The 13,729-nt window shown below is 48.2% G+C and overlaps 1 protein-coding gene across 3 annotated transcripts in view; it reads left to right on the top strand.

The window, feature by feature from the left end:
• Window positions 1-13,729, top strand: part of LOC142880106 (transcription initiation factor TFIID subunit 4) — a 79,873-nt gene that overhangs the window by 38,813 nt on the left and 27,331 nt on the right. The window lies entirely within an intron of this gene.

The raw sequence follows: 13,729 nt of genomic DNA, 5'->3' as shown, positions 1-13,729 counted from the left end.
AATGCCATTTAGGTCTGAGTGGAAAAAAAGAAAGTTTGAGGGATTATTCGCAGCGATTGAAGGCCACGTGTGGAAAAACGGTATTTCTGTGCGCTTCACACGCCCTCCTCTTCCTCCTCCTCCTCCTCCTCCCCCCCCCCCCCCCTCCACCTCTCCATCTTCCTCCTCCTCGTCCTCTTCCACCTCCCTATCTTCCTCCTCCTCCTCTTCCTCCTCCTCCTCTTCCTCCTCGTCGTCGTTGTCCTCCTCCTCGTCCTCCTCCACCTCCCTATCTTCCTCCTCCTCCTCGTCCTCCTCCCTCTCCTCCACCTCCCCATCAACCTCCTCCTCCTCCTCCTCCTCCTCTTCCTCCTCCTCGTCGTCGTCCTCCTCCTCCTCATCGTCCTCCTCCACCTCCCTATCTTCCTCCTCCTCCTCCTCCTCCTCTTCCTCCTCCTCCGCCTGCTTTTATTTTTTCTCTCCTTCGGCCATTCCAGCGTCTTCATCTCGCGCCAGTTTGAATCTCTGCTGTTTGACAGCCGGGCTCTCACAGCGGGGTTATAAAGCCACGACTTGTATTTATCTTCGCATTTGCACAATATACATAATGGTTTATAAGGGCAATTTTGGCATAAATGCAAACGCGATCTGTGCGTGCATCTGTTTTCCTCTCCGAAGGCAAGAGTGCAAAATAATCCTCTCCTTGTGGTTCTCATGTGGATGAAAGTTAAACTGCAGCTCGGATGGATGTAAATAAAGAGGAGGAGGAGGAGGAGGAGGAGGAGGAGGAGGAGGCGCGAAGGGTGAACGAGGCTTTTGGATGCAGCAATTCTCGCTCCACAGTGACTGAAGCAGCTGCGAAGGAACAAAAAAAAAAAAAACAAAGAAAAAAACCCCAGCGTTTTGCCGCACAAAGCGATTGGACGAGGGGCGGCGTGAAGCAAATTGGGAACGTCTTTGCCGCCGCCGTGGTGCGTCGGCAGCCGCGCGCTAAAATCCTGCCTGTTTCAAGTCAGCGACACAATTCCCAGCGGAGACGCGAGAACGCCGACCGCTCGTCTTCAAGCGGCTGGTTAATGTTGTTTACGGATACAAAAAAAAACAAGCAAGCAAGCAAGCAAGTGGTTCCTGTCACTGCTGAAGTTTGCTTCGTCGCCGTCTCCTCCTCCTCCTCCTCTTTCTTCTTCTTTTATTTATTTATTTCCTACTTTTATTTTTTACTCCCATGAAAACTTCACTTCCCGCTTCTTCACTCGTTGGCTCGCTAACGAGGATGAAGAGGATGGAGCCGAGGCTGACGTGGGCGGGTTGGGATGAAACGAGCGCCGCTCACCTGTTGTTGTTGTTGTTGTTGTTGTTGTTGTTGTTGTTGTTGTTGTTGTTGCCGCTGCTGTTGTCGTGGTGGTGGTGGTGGTGGTTGATGTGGAACTTGTGGCTCCTCCAGAGCTGCAGAGCCGAGCGCTGCGGCTGGCGAAGCCTTTCATGCAGCCAGGTGAAGTTTCCTGAGCCACCCCCCCCACCCCTCCCCACACCCCCCACCCCCCATCCCCCACCTCCATCCCCCACCACCATCGCCCTCATTTATACTTCACCTCCACGCTTCTCTCACTTTCTGCCCTGAAACCCCCCCCACCCCTCCACTGGAGGAAGAGCCGTCCTTTATCGCCGGCCATTTACATTTGGAGGGGAATTCCAATGCCTTGCTTCAGGGCCTCTCAGTATTGTTGTTGGGCTCCAGTATTGTGCACGTTTTATTCTTTTCTCTCCTCCTTCTTCTTCTTTTTTTTGTTGGGACGGGGTAGAAATATTCTGAGCCAACGTGTGTGTTGTGACCTTCACGTGACCAGTGGACTTGCGGCGCCTCGGGCCGCTGGCGGCGGTGGCGGCGGCGGCGGCGGCGGCAGCGGCGGCGCCGCTCTGTCTTTTCTGGCCGCATTTCTCCAGGACACTTTCTTTCGAGCAACGCTGCCGAGGCCTCGCTTTGCCGTTCGGGAGCGTCGACTCCAGATCTCAGCCTCCCCACCAGCCCCGCATATGCAAATGAAGCGGGGTAATAGGCAGCGCGATAGGTTTGGCCCCGGGGCCCGTGTGATCAAAGTGGATCTCCTCCCTGTTAAGTGGCAGTCCGCTCGTCATCTGGATACGGCCAGATTAGTGCCTCGTGAGGAGACGTGTGCGCGCTTTTTTCCTCTCTCTCTCTCTCTCTCTCTCCCTCTCTCTCTCTCTCCTTCTCCATTTTTCATCTGGAATTTTAAGAAGGGGGGTTGTTGGATTGTTACTTTATGTAAGGCTCGCTCCCGAGAGACGAGCGGCGGCTCGGAACCCACCTAGCCCTGCGCTACAGAAATAGCCCTCTTCCTCCATCACTCACTCCCTCCCTCCCTCCCTCCGTCCCTCCCTTCCTTCGCCACTCTGTCTCTTTTGCCGTAATGGCTGTTGTCTCTCAGCCTCAGCGCGCCTCCTTCAGTTGGAAGCAGTGTGAGTGCCGCACATCTGGCTAAATTTCTTCAGGATAATGAACCTGAGCCGCTCTTCCAGTTGACGGCAGCAGAGGAGCCGCTCGGCCCCTCGAAACCACCTCCCCTTTCGTCACACACACACACACACACACACACACACACACACACACACACACACACACACACACACACACACAATAACAACCACCAAGCAATCACTTGCGGAGAGATGGAATTACAATGTGTTCTACTCTTTAACCAAGATGGTTAGTGCAAAATGAGCATTTACATTTTTTTTCTATGCAGTTCACCTCAGGCACTGTGTTGCAGGTCTGTGAACGTTCAACTAAAATAAATGTGAATTTTGTGTCGGCCTTCTCGAGTATCAGCGTCGTGTCTAAACTCTGCAAACTTTGGCACCTTTTTTAGACGCAGGCAGGTGGCGCTGGTGGATGCTTTGCTTTGCTGGCAGCAGAAATGAGTGTGTGTGTCGTGTGAAATCAGAGGCGTGTTTGAATTACCCCACCAAGTTTGGGATAATAGTTTGAATTCATCGGTAACTGGTGGCCAATGCTGATGTGATGCTTCATTTTCTAAGTTTTTGGCTTCCGCATTATGCGGCTTTTCTGGTGATTTTCTGGCCTTTGTAATGTTTTTTTGAAAAACTGAAAGTCAATGACTTAAAAAAATCTGCAGTGGAAAGATTCGTTATGAGTCGCGTTTCAGGTCAAAGGTCGTCCCGTCAGCCGTTGTAGGGGTGTTTTTTCTTTTTGTGTTGTGGTCTATGGGGAAAAATGCTTTTTGGACCAGATGGGGTTTTGGCTGCAGTACCTCGAGTGGCCACCGGAAAAGAATCGCTGCGCCGCTATATTGCCAGTCTGGTATCCAGTTCTTATAATACATCCATGGGTTCAGCAGGTTCCACTGCGGTACTGCTGGACCAGGACAATGTCAGCGATCACTGCTGCTTGGACCCACTCGGTTACACAAGGTGGATTTCAGCAGAAACAGCAGGTTGTAAAACTACGCAGGGTGTCGGAAAACTGGTTGTTTGTTCCGTGACGGTTGGAAAAATGCCGACGATGAACTCAACAAAGAGCGTCCTGGCGTTGGAGTCATGTGGTGCTGAATGTGCGTTTGAAGCATCAATGAAAGTCACAACCGTGTCAGTGCAGGCCAGACACTGGCTGAGCCCTCGCATGAGAGCAGCGGCAGCAGCAGCAGCAGCAGCAGCAGCAGCAGCAGCAGCAGCGGCAGCAGCAGCAGCAGCAGCGGCAGCAGCAGCAGCAGCGGCAGCAGCGGTCCATCGCCTCCGCTTCCTGCATTCGCTGCCATTTGGCCAAAAGGTCAGATGGGCTATTTCAAAAATGCCCCCCAGTGAAAATCAATTGGCAAATCGCGGAGCTCAGTCCCCCGTTTGTTGTTTGTCGTTGGTACTGGTGTTGGGTGGCTGTGCGTCCCGTCTGCTCCATCACCGAGGCGGGAAGGCCGGGCGATGCCTCACCGCCGAGAGAGAGGGAGGGAGGGTGAAGGGAGACGATGGGTGGTGGTGGGGGGGCGGGGGTGGGACAGGGAAAGAGGGAGACAGAGAGCGAGCTCAGGCTTGAGGAGATACATCACGGTGTCAGACGCACAGACACACCGCAGCCACAGATTCATCATTGCAGCCACGTCTGGAGGCGCAACTGGACACAGGAAACGAGCGAGCTGGAGATGAGGAGTGGAGCGAGAGGGCAGGTAGAGGGGGAGAGACGGGGGGAGACAGGGGGAAGACAAATGGCCACCAACGCCGGCCGAAATCTGTCCAAGAGCTCCCGTTAGAACTGGCTAAGCTGCGTGAGCCTCACCAAATCACCTCGAGATTTACAAGAGTTTGTCCATGAGGACGAGTGCATTAAAGACCCAACCACTGAACTCCCTGGCAGCTTTCACCACCACACCGCCTTCACATGGAGCACAGCTCTCAGTGAAGTCCTGCTGAGGGAAGCGTCACTCCGACCACCTTCACGCTGCAATTTTTCACTCTTCTCTCCAGAAGTTTCTCCGATGCAACGGCTTCTGTACTTTGACTCAGCGGCAGCCACGTGTGCAGAGGAATATTGACGATGCGCTCATGAAGATCACACGTTTGTCTGATTTCCTGAGAGCAGCCCAAACCCTGGTCAGATGCCCTGATACACACCCAGATCTGGGAGACTTTGACTGACACGTCAACTTTCTTCGTTGTCATTGCAAAAAAAAACCCAAAAACATAGCAGTGATTTCTTCTTCAAGGAAACGTTGTTGTCACAGCAGTCTTTTGCTAAACCGTGGAATTCAAAACATAAAAATATAAAATATTTGAAAGTACAATGGTTGTAGAATAGAATAGATAGCATAAAACATATAGTTGTCATTATTTACATTATTTACATGGGCGCTTACGTACATGGGGACAGAAATTGGATTCGGCCCACTTGGGTTCAATGTGTGAACGCAGTGGGAATGGGAATGTAATGACGCAGGTTTTTTTTTGTCCGGCTTTGTGCTCATCACGCCTGATATCTGCATTCACCGCTGCTGGGAATTTGCTTCCTGTTAAAACAACCACGTGTGTAAATGCAATCTGGCCGCCAATCTAGAACTACAGTAGTGTTAAGCCAGACAATAGATGAAATAGACATTTAGCAAAGACTGTGAGTTGAGTGCAGCACCGTGCAACACCATTAACATTCAAGCTGTAGCTTTTTAAAGATTGAACTGATGTTAGAATTTCAGTTGTGTTGACTGGTGTTCTTTGTTCACATCATTCCAGGGTTGGATTCCAGTAGAATGCTGTCCCAGTGTAGTGGGAGCTCAACAGAACCTGCTGCTTGTTCTTCTGCCTGCGAGTGGGCACAGAATCAGGGGCAGAAGATCCGTAACAGTCAATACTGGTTAATTCTATAATTATCTCCCGAGTCTGAAAATGATGCTTTTTCAAACTCTGGTGCAAAACTGTTTCAGAGTAATTATGGAGAAGTTTAGGGCAAAACAGAACTGTGCTACAGTTACCTCAAAACTTTTTTTTTTTTTTAAGATTTCTATTGTTATATTAAATAAATAAATATTTTTGTCTTTGGGCATTTACAAACTTTTTCTTTTGCTCATTTTGGACCGGCAGTGCCTTGAAATGTCTTCAGCCTCTTTCTAAATGAATTCAGTCCCGCTCAGCTCTAAAACCTTTGCGTGACTCCAATTAAAAGCACAGAGTTGAACATCCTCTCTGTCAGGATCCATGAATCTTCTCCACGTTGTATTTATGCCCCTACGATGGCTGCAATTACCGCCTTCTGCCTGCCTCACTGGTCACATGATGCAGCGGCGTCCGCGTGAATGCCTTGCCTGCTATTTAACCCTTGGCACCTCCGCCCTGCCACTGAGAGCCAGGTCCTAATGCGCACATGCGTGTTGCTTGATTGGCCCGACATCCTGCTGGGTCGGCCGGGTGGGTCAGGGAGCGGCTGGAATCCACCCACACTGGCAGCTCCTGCAGCCAGAACCTCCTTCTCCTCCAGAGAGGAGAGCCTCTCACGTGTCAATGTAACCCCCCCCGCCCCCTCCTCCTCCTCCCTTCCCCTCCCCCACCACCACATCCCATCCCCCCAGTTTTTTATTAGGCCAGTTATATCTGCAAGTTCATAGGCTATCATCCTTTTTGCCCTCCGCAAACTGCTCTGCTCAAAGAGGCGCTCTCGCGCCGCCGGCCGGCCCGCGGGCCAAACAGCCTCGCTACCCTCCTCCACATTCTCTTCTCCTTCTGCGCTGCACTTTCAAAGAGAATTCCTGCTGTTTTGTGCGTCCCAATTCATGCTTGTTATGCTCTTGTCTTCTGGCCTCGCACACGCACAATGCCCTGTGAAGAAGTGGAGCGGCCACACACTCGCGGTCAGGAGGAGAACATTGTTCTCGTCTCCACCTCACAACTAGAGATCATGTATTTTTAAATGGTCGTTTATTTATTTATTTATTTATTTATTTATTTATTTTGGACAAATTGGGTTATGCCTTTTATTTAAATTGATTTTTTTTTTTTTTTTTTTACTAGACTTCTGTGTTACTTGAAAGCTCTCACGGGAGGCTGATGTGCAGAATATTATCTCAGGGTCTGTTTTGTAGGTCCTAAAGATAGTACGCTAACCCTATTTTTATTTGTTGCTTTGTTGTTGGTCGTCTCAACTTCAGCGCTCCCCCCCACCCCCCCTCACCTCAAGACATATTACAAGAAAAAAGCACCAGGGTTTAAAAGTACCTTTGGTGTTCCTGTGTGTTTTCAAATATTACAAAGTGCTGTAATGAGAAGCAAAACAACAAAAAAAGGGAGATTTTTTTTTTCTCTTTCTTTTTTTCGTGCCTCAGAGGGAGATAGCGACTCGTCTCCTCGCTGTACGAGAGCCCGTAGGTTCACTTTTCTCTTTGTGCGCCACAGCACTCCTTGGGACTCCAGCGACAGGGGAATTGGGCGTGCTGAGCTACGCTGGTAGCGAGGTGCCAGCCTCCTGTGCCTGCCTGGGATGGAAGTGAGAGGGAGGCAGGAGGCAGGACACGTTTCAATTAGGCCACAAACACGGCAAAGAGAAGAGGAGATTTGCAGTAAAAAAAAAAGAAAAAAGAAAAAACACAAAAACACAAAAAAACACCCCACCTCAGCGGCGGGCTTCTCCCTCCTGACCTCTCCCTAAAACACACTTCCCTGATCTCCACCTCCTTCCTCCGCTGGCTTCCCTCCGTCTTGAATGTCGGAGGTGTCATTTCTGTGGCACTCATGCGGGAAGGACAGTACCCGAGGTCTTTGTGAGGTGATGCTAAGTGTGCCAGCTCGGCCTGCATGTTTCCATTAGATTGTCATGTTGGCTAATTAGAGAGCGGCAGCATGATTCACCTTGTTAATTAGGAGGACTTGCACACCATGTGCCTGAGGGCGGTGTGGGGAAGAGGAGCCCAGCCTCAGAGCTGCTAGTCGCCTGCTGCCTATGAAGATTCCCCTTCTCATCTACTTTCCTTTCACCCCCCCCCCCCTCCTCACGAACCCCCCCTCCTTTTTTTTTTTGATTTGGAAATGAATAAATCATTGACATCGTCCTCTCTCTCCCTCTCTCTCTCTCTCTCTCTTTCTCTCTCTCTCTCTTTCTCTCTCTCTCTCTCGCTGTGTGAATATCTGAGTTCTCATCTCTTCCCGGATGCAAATTAGACGTGATCAATAGAAGGTGACGAGCGGGGAATCTAAATGGTAAAAAAAAAAAGAAAGGAGAGAAGAGAAGGCAGGGAGACAGAGAGGGAGAAGACTGCTAGACGAAGCGCGGCTGCGCCGAGTGGGACAAAGCGGAGGAACATTGAAAGTGGGAAATTTTTCCCTGAGATAAGCGATATTTTTAATGATCGCCCGCTCTTCCCCCTGATGCTCCAGTGTGGCAACGTCAATTTCCTGCTTAACACCGGTTTCTCTGGCTGGCCCCTTCAAAGCGACTGCTTGGCAAAATGTGCGATGCAAATATTATTATGTAGGACAAAAAAAAAAATAAAATGATTTTATAAATGCTTCTCTGTAGCAAAAGCGTCAGATCGCTCCACGCGTCGAGTTCACCCACATGTTTGAGCGCGCGCTTTTCATCCACGCGAATGAGTTGCAGATGAAGAGGAACGGCAGGGTCGTGATAGTGACACTCCAATAATGACCTTAGCTGCAGGCGTGACCGGCGGTTGCAAATAATTGGTCCTTGGCCCTGGAAACACTTCTGACATACTCGGCTTCAGAGGTGGCGGAAGACCGGGAGCCAAGGCTGTTAGCTCGTGCATGTGTTTTGAATTCATCTCCATAGGTGAAATAACACAAGCGCAAACACACTTCCCTCTGCGTGGAGCCAGTTCCACGCTGCAAACAGAGAGAAGGACACATTTCAAAGGAGCCCCTGTGTGTGTTTTGCCGCAGCAGTTCTGACAAAAAAAGATACACATCCAACACACGTTTACATCAGGAGCACAGAAGAAGAAAGAGCAGAAGCGCTGGTAGCACACTGACACCTACGAAATGTCAGACGTGAGCAAACTTTCATGTGCAACTTCAAATATTGGGAGTGTTTCCTGTGGAGGCGGTGCGCCATGTGCAATGGCTGGGCGTCGCTGATGAAGTGGCACACTCACCAACACAAAGACTTGCCCGCATTAGCAGTTTGAGGCTGAACACGTCTCTTTGTAGCGTCTGGGCGCAGATGGAGACGTGAAATGCGATTGGTTGCCGCAAATGGCCTTTCCGCCTGCAGCAAACTAACTGCCAGGCACTTCGCATGAAGGAGAGCCTCAAGATGCAGCTCGCAGATGTTCGTGCAATGCGGGCCATGTGGGTGTCAGGTGAATCAGATCACGGGATCACCGACGAGTGTAAAACACATAAAACACATCAACATGAGCCTGTGTGTTGTAGGAACAAACTCTCTCTCTCTCTCGCTCTCTTTTTCTCTCTTTTTCTGTTTTTTAACAAAATGGAATTCTTTGAGATTTGATTCTCTTACGATGCTGCTTCTCTCTCGTTGTTCGTGTTCCATCAGCCCTTCGTGAAAAACCCGCGGCCGCAGATTTTTAGCTTCACTCGGCGACACAGGAGCGACATATAACGGCTGTGTTTATCTTGGAATTCTGAAATGATGACTGCTCAGTATGCAGAGCTGTCTTTTTAACATTCATAGTCATTCAGTAATTAGTAGCGTGCAATTATAATGAAAACAGAAGTCAAAATTCATTTGAGCTTTTTTCTTTTTTCTTTTTTTTTTTTTTTTAAATCCTGCAGTCACCTGACTGCAAATGTGCTAACATCGACACTGTTGCCATACTGATGTGATTGATGGTAGCTGGTATGGTTGCTAAAATATACCCAGCTAATAAAGGGATATTCTGGTGTTTTTGCAGTGGGGTTATGTGAGACACTCTGCCTGCCAGCGGCCTCACAGCCACAGGATGTGTTGGAGGAGAAACACCTGCAGGACCTGCAGAAAAGTTTCACAGCAACCTTCATGAGGAGCGGAACTATAAAAGGTTGCTTAAATGCACCCTCCATAGAGGGAAAAAGTGTTGCTTTACTTTTCTTCTTGAAAGTCTCTGTGTTTGGCAAAGTGCTGATCACGATGCTGCAGGCAGAACAACACATTGGCCATTTGTTGCCTTGCAGAATGCTTTCAAACACGAACGCATCCCGGAGAAAAAAAGAAGGTGCTGAAAAACAATTTTTATGTTTTCCCCCCCCCATCTATAATAATTTTCTTATATAGCTTAACTTTTGAACCAACCTTGGTTGTTGGAGGTTTTCTCCTCCTATAATCTCCAAAGCAAGTAGCAAGTGCACCTCTGTGCAGCGCTGTGTAGCTCATTGTCATGGAGGGCACAGAGTGACGTCACAGCGCCCTCTGTGTGTGTTGTTCTCTTGCGTCAGGATTATGTTGGTGCAGGTGAATTGCCTTCTGAAAATGTTTCCTCTTCAAACTCTTTTTGTCAACAGACGGCGATGAGCAGACACGGATCAATGCTAGCGATCAGGAAACCCAGAATGGTAGCCCGAGTTGAAAAGTACAGAATAAATGGCAAGCGGGACGTCCCCTCTTTGCAACGTTCTGTCCTTACTTGGTCGCTTGATACTGTCCACAGATCAGTGATGGTCCGACTGTATCCCAGGTCAGTGAAATGGTCAGTGCTCACCAACCTAGGGGACTCTGATGGATCTACCTGCACCGGTTTGTTTTGGTCTTCACACGATGCATAACTACATTACCTGCCTCTTAACGTTAACTCCTTCATCTTGGTCGGTATCTCATGCAGCTGGGCTTGTAGAATGTCAAGATTTAAAAAAGAAGTTGTACATTTTCATCAAAGTCACCAGGAATAATTTGGAATTTGCAAACCAGTAGGCGAGCCCCAACTGGATGCTCAGATGTACATGAATCATTGTGTTATGGACCAGAAAAAAATTCAGAGAAATTTACCTTGAATTTTCTGCTCATGTCAGACACCATCAATGGCCTGCTGATTATTCTGGATGAAGTCTGAGGTTTTTTGCCAGATTTGTGTGCGAGAGGGTGCTAAGACAGCACGTGTTACACCAGGTCCACTCTACACCGGTGTCATTATAGCGCAGCTCGTTTTTGCTTTCGTGCTTTATTCTTCACACACATACATCCGTCGCTTCGTCTCATTTTCTGATGTGTGCTGCAAACCTATTTTGAGTCACACAAAAAGGCGTTTCTAGAAAAGTGATGTTTGTTGTTTCCATAGAATCAAAGGTTCCTCACTGCGTCCTGCTGGACGAAAGGCTTTCTGAGGGGAGGGAATCAGGCAGACAGAAGCACTGCTCTGGTTTTTATACTTTGCTTTTTGCAGGGCAGACAGCCTTTAGCTTCCTTCACAGCCCTGTAGCTGCTTGTGACGTCAAGCAGAGCGTGTTCTGCTCCACCAAGGACATCTGTCTGTAAGCGTCTGGGGGGCCGCGAGCAGCCCCTCAAGCCAGGAGGGGGAGGGGGAGGGAGATGGAGGGAGAGAGGGAGGGAGAAAAGAGGAAAAAAGCCTTTGTTAAAAACAGCAGACATGGAGAATGGCAGGTTGGCCATCATTGCTCCTGCAGCTCACCCCCACTTTTGCACAAAACGTTTCCAAACCCTCCGAGGTTCTTGCACTATTGTGGACATATTTGCGTCATAAGGAAACATTTTCTCCACTGTGTTGCTATGTTTTTGTTTTTGTTTTTTCTCTTCTAATTTTCCTGTTTTTAGTCATTTTCCCCCTAATCTTGGAGCACAATTAATCACATATAACTGATTTGTGTTGAATTATATGCAGACAATATATAGATTTTTTGTGCCTGTATTTGTAGAGAAAATAATTTTTATTCCTTCAAGGTCTGAAATCAGTGGGGGAAAAAAAATCAAATTATTGTTATTTTTTTAAAATATACCAAAATTAATAACATCAATAATTTACCAAGTCACACCTTTTACTTTGTTTGCTCCAGCTGTGATTCAGCTGCTGTTTGTAAAAGTCCTAAACCAACTGTCCCCACTGCTAATGACTATTAACTCTGCCTGCCCTCCAACGAGGGGTCTCATTCCTATTTAAATATGATTTGGAGGAATCTTCCAGGATGTAACTGCATGACTTGAATAATCGGATGAACACATGTCATTTGATACCCAGAGTCTGCATTTCAACCTTTGACGGCAGGAAAATCTGGTGTATCTATCGGGGGGGGGGGGGTTGTGGGTAATTTAACGTTGGGTTTTTGAACGTTCAAAGGCATTTAGTGATGTTATTTGTTCTCAGAGGAGTGCTTGTACTTCCCGCTGGGAGCTTGTTTAAAGGCTGTGTAACTTTTTCAGTGATCAAACATTTAGTGCAGATTAGCAGTGGTTCTCACAGATTTAATGAACAGAGACCCTGAGCCGTTTTAACGGCAGACAGACGTAGATGTAGGTCGTGGCGTTAGCCTGGAAAACTGTGTGCAGGTGCTCCCATCTTCTCCCGCGAGCTGTCAATACTGGGATTTTATGTCCCGTCCCAGTTTGCTCGGATGGATCACACCAGCTGGATTGTGGGCCAGGACTAAAAGCTTGTTCTGGCAAAGCTGTAGATTCAATCTGTGGTGTGTCTGTCGAAGCACTCTACATCCCCTGACCTTTGCTAATAATTGGACGGTACAAGTTCCAGTCCCCTGTTCTGAAAGGCCACGCGGGCTGACTGGGAGCACTGGTATTTACGTGCCTTTGGAATACCAGATATTTACACGGTATCATTAATCGGACCTGGCAAATACATGCACTCCGCCAGCTGCTTATACCTCCGGTCTGGGACAAAGTTGACCTTTGCAGCTTTTGGGAGGAATTGAATATAGGTTAAAAAAAAAAAAAAAAAAGGAATCCTTTTCTTAAAACACAAATATAACAACAACCAGGATGTCTGGCGCCGATGTTTCCCTTAAAATACCAACAGTGTGATAATGTTAGATCATTGACACTAAGTGGAGTTGTTTAACGTCTAAAAATGCCTACAGACTGGAACCGTTATGAAACATTTTCATTCATTTTTTTTTTTAGAAATTCTACAACTGACCCTCACTCACCTACCACAAGGGTAATGCATCAAAGACTTTAGATTTACGGCATGTATTTATCCGCTAAAGAGCCCAACGTTTGCAAGAGAGACGCAGAACTTGCACGTGATTGGACAAATCATCGATGTTTGACAGCCAAGCGGATCAGTCAGATTTGCTTCTGCTGCTTTAATCAAGTCTTCCTTCCCATTGTGAAGGAGAGGTTATATTAGCAGTACATCTCTGGCCTTCGGCGAGCCGTTCTGTGCTGTTTAACAGAACTTTTGCCAAAGCCAATCGGGGTCCAAGTGGAAAGTTGTTGTCTGCCAAAAGAAAAAAAAATCATTTGGTGACGTTCTTTGTTCTTGTTTTGGTCTAAAAAAAACCCAGCCACATTCGGATAAAACTCCCACAATTGTCAATCTTGCTCTGCTTGGACGGGAACTAGGATATGAATTGGGTTGTCTGCAGCTAATCTTTAGTTTGATGCATTTCACTGTCACGCACATGAGATAGAAGAATTGATTTGGGGGGATTTTACGTAACTGTCCAGACTTCACCATTCCTTTGACCAAAACAGCGACTGAGGACGAGCGAGTCCATCGGCGGGTCGCCTGACTCTGGCTCGTGTCAGTCGGCGGCCGTTCAACGGAAGGTGGACTCAGCACGATGGCACCAGATTGAAATCAGAAATCAGTCTCCATGCGTCGTGGCGGCCCTTTATTGATGGGAAACACAGACTGCAGGGTTGCAGATGGTAAAATGAAGTCTTCATTTATCATGCAGTCGTAAATCTAAAAACCCAGGCAGTTGCTACGGGCGTCGGGAGGCCGAGCCTGGTGCCCAGTGCCAGGCAGAGATGCCGGCATCCTGGTGCCATCAATGAGATAGTGGACCTCGCTCCCAGCCAGTCTCCCTCTGTCTCTCTGTCTGTCTCTCTGTCTGTCTGTCTCTCTGTCTGTCTGTCTGTCTCTCTGTCTGCTGCGGCCGCTCTGTCACCCTGCAGAGATTCTTTCAGGTCATGCCCGCAGAGACTGGAGCTCTTAGTGGCAAGGCCTAATAAGGTTAGCATTGATAACATTAATGCTACATTTGCCATGAACCAGGGTAATAATCATCTCCAGCCACCGTCAGAAGTTTGTGTCTCCATTTGTGTTGTAAAAGTTCAGATTTCCAGCTCAACGCGGCCTGGAATCACTTCATAGAT

This window comes from Nelusetta ayraudi, unplaced genomic scaffold (genome assembly GCF_046127955.1).
Source record: "Nelusetta ayraudi isolate G7.1 ecotype Tasmania unplaced genomic scaffold, CSIRO-AGI_Nayr_v1 ptg000157l, whole genome shotgun sequence".
In the NCBI taxonomy this organism is placed as follows: Eukaryota; Metazoa; Chordata; class Actinopteri; order Tetraodontiformes; family Monacanthidae; genus Nelusetta; species Nelusetta ayraudi.
This window is presented reverse-complemented; position numbering and strand designations above follow the sequence as displayed.